Source organism: Bremia lactucae, linkage group LG2 (genome assembly GCF_004359215.1).
Source record: "Bremia lactucae strain SF5 linkage group LG2, whole genome shotgun sequence".
In the NCBI taxonomy this organism is placed as follows: domain Eukaryota; phylum Oomycota; class Peronosporomycetes; order Peronosporales; family Peronosporaceae; genus Bremia; species Bremia lactucae.
This window is the reverse complement of record NC_090611.1, coordinates 2,560,685-2,564,023: the sequence shown is the minus strand read 5'-3', so window position 1 is coordinate 2,564,023 and position 3,339 is coordinate 2,560,685.

Below are 3,339 nucleotides of genomic sequence, written 5' to 3'. Positions count from 1 at the left end.
AACTCGACAAACCATCTCAAGAGGGAGTCTTCTTCGACTCCCCTATACTTAGAAATGTCAATCTTTAAGGTTTCGGGACGACGCGTTTGCGTCATCCCAGGTACAGGGGTCTGTACCTGTTGTAATCTCAACAGTTCCGCCTGTTGAGAGCCTTGCTGATTCAGCAAGGCTACTTTTTCCTTCATCTCGTCAAGTTCATGTTGTATGAACTTGGCGACGGTTGAATGGAGGGCATCTCTGTCTAAGTTGGACAGTAATGCCAGGATTGCATCGTTTCCTACGGTCGAACTCATTCGTTCAACCGCACTCCTTTCTATATCACTTAGAAAGGAGTAGCTTTCAGGGGAAACGTGATGCGTATTCCCACTACCATCTAACATGTCCATGTTAAATGTGGGAAATGTGGTCCTTGGACGGACTACAAAGTGCTACCAGGTGTAACATGGCACTGCGACTTGTACTGTTTCAGTACAAGTCCACTTCACACTGCTTCAGTTGTGAGTGGTGCCTTTTTCGTTAGGTGACGTACACTGTACGTATAGAGGAAGACTTCTCTTAAGGCAAGTTAGCTTAAGAGTGTAAAATGAAAACTGTATTAATATAGTTAAGTGTCTTGTTAATCTATCTTTGTAAATGTTGTCTTAACTACGCAGGACACCGGAAAGGATGTGCTTCTGCGAGAGGCGTGACTCCTACACCTTCTACAGCTTCATCGAGATACTAAACATGTAAATGAATTCTTATCTATCTTATCTCGTAACTCTCTTTGATTACTTCTACAGCTGATTAGTCTGCGGAATAAATAGACATAATGGTCTATACCTAATTATGGATAAGAATTCAGGACATTACTATATAAAGTAATATCCTCCAAATATTATCTACCTTTTAGATAATATATTAATTAACAACCTTTAAGTGTTATATTCATGTAACGATACACCCCGTTACATAACGGGGCACTACTGACTTGTACTGCTTCAGTACAAGTCCACTTCGCACTGCCTCAGTGCGAGTGGTGCCTCACGTCACTTCACGTACACTAGTACGTGCAGAGGAAGACTCTCTTTCAAGCACTTGCTTGAAAGAGGGTTAATTAAAAGCTGTATTAGAAAATTAAGTTTTTCTGTTCTATCTACTTAATACTAACTTAATTATAAACATATACAAAATCATGAAATAAAAGTCTTATCTGTCTCTCTCTTTGCGCGCGTCCAGCGCTGACTGGACCGCGAAGACAGTAGATCTAATGGTCTAAGATATAATGGATAAGCTTTTAGAATATTACCATGTAAAGTAATTTTCTCCAAATATTATGTACCTTTTAGATAATATATTAATTAACAACCTTTAGTGTGTAACAATACCCCCGTTACAGCAGTCGTAACGTTAACAATATATTTTTTCGAAAAGTCGGATTGCCAACTTGATAATGTAATGTCAACGCTCAGCACAGTTAATTATATTACATAATTAAAAGACTGATTGGTACCATTCCTGGCAATGTATGGTAGCTTAACAGAACTTTTCTCAGCAATCACAAAGCGTTGTGCGAACTACCTTAGCATTCCTAACGTAGTTTAGTACCACCCATGTTGATGGAAAGTTATACGGGTGAGCCTACAAAAGCCTTACGAAGCGGGGCGATAATGTACGAAAAATCGCCTATGTTGACGTAATATATAGTATTTTTAAGATGTCACGACTACGATCGCGATCTGTATGACTCTTTAGTGCTTTCACATTCATCAGCTTTCCTCTTTGCCACGTCACATAAAAGTAATTCCCTTAGAATTATTTCTTATTTATTGATGCTTCATAACACTCCCTACCCGCGTTTAAATGATTACACACGTGCCGTGCAACTGCTCCATACGATTAGCTCCTCAGCTACTGCAATCCACACGTTTTCAGTGAAGTAGACGCCTCTTGGATACTTATTTTAAAACGTCTGTCTAATCCAACCGGCTTCACTTACCACACCGATGAAGTTTGTGTTGAAGGAAGATTTGGACATGGGCAAGGACGGGGCGGGATACGACTGATAACACTACCTGTCTTTCCTGACCGGTCAACCTAGGTGTTGCATTGCAACCAACCGATTGATTGGTGAGGGAGTTTACAAGTTTGAACGGTTTACTGGTAGGCTAAAACGTAATAACAGAATCCTTTTTACTATCGAGCATTAATTTGAACAGGTTATGAGCCCAAATGACAGCTCCGACGACGCGGCACAGGCGCCGCCAATCACAGGTCGCGAAAGGACCGTGACGCCGCCTGCCGAAGTCGTCGACCCGCCAACCCACGAAAGGGGCGCGGACGTGAACAAGAGGATCCTCAAGGTGCTCATGGGACTCGAAGGTCGCATGGAGCGCATGGAAGCGTCCCAGATGCAGATGGACGAGAACGAGCGACTTCGAGGTGCAATCGAGAGTGGACTCTTCAGCTCTTTGCTTGGCCGAAACATAAGCAACGCTGGATCGATGCACCTGGACGCTCTTGGCAACTCGCCGCCGAGACGACAAGCTGTGTATCAAGCGCATGACCAGCCAAGGCAGCACCCGAGAGTGTCACCGGCTCAAGGCGCCCACGTTGAACCGCTCGGACCGCAGTATGCGGCGCCGGACTTACGGCAAGGCTTCCCACCGCAACAGATGCCTCAACAAGCTCAGCAAGTGCCATGCCCTACGCATCGCGTGCCGGACGCACGTCAACGAAAGCTGGCGATCAGGAAGTTTGACGGTAGTGAGCTATACCATGGACTCGGCTCCGGTTTTCTTGATTGGGGGAGAACATTTCTCCGCCAAGTTACGATGGCCCAGCATGCGTGCGGATTCGCCTGGTCCGAGGAAGTTAAAGCTGACTTACTTGGACACTACTTGAGCGGAACCGCAGAGCGCTATTATAACAAGCAGCTGGAGTTATGGTGGACACAACTACCGACGCTGGATCATGTCATGGAAAGGCTCCATCAGACTTTCAAGACCACAATCACGGCTTCGCAGTCAATCCAGCTCTTCACGGCGCGTAAAGACCCCAAGAGAAGTTGGCCGGAGCATTACCTTTACTTGGTTGCTGTCAGCGACGCGTGTGGTGGCGCGGACCAACAGGTGCTGGATAATATCGTGCATTATGCGTCGACGGAACTAAGTACGGTGCTTATGGCTAAGTACGATAACTCAAGAGTGGATTTTTTGCGTCAAGCTGAGGAGCTCGCCCACTTCGCGCAGTCTGTAGAGCTGGAGTCGCGTAAGGGCCGGGCTCTAGGACGAGATGTTGTTGCGCTCGTGGACGAGGTCTCAGCAAAGAGGGAGACACGCACGTGCTTTGGGTGCGGAA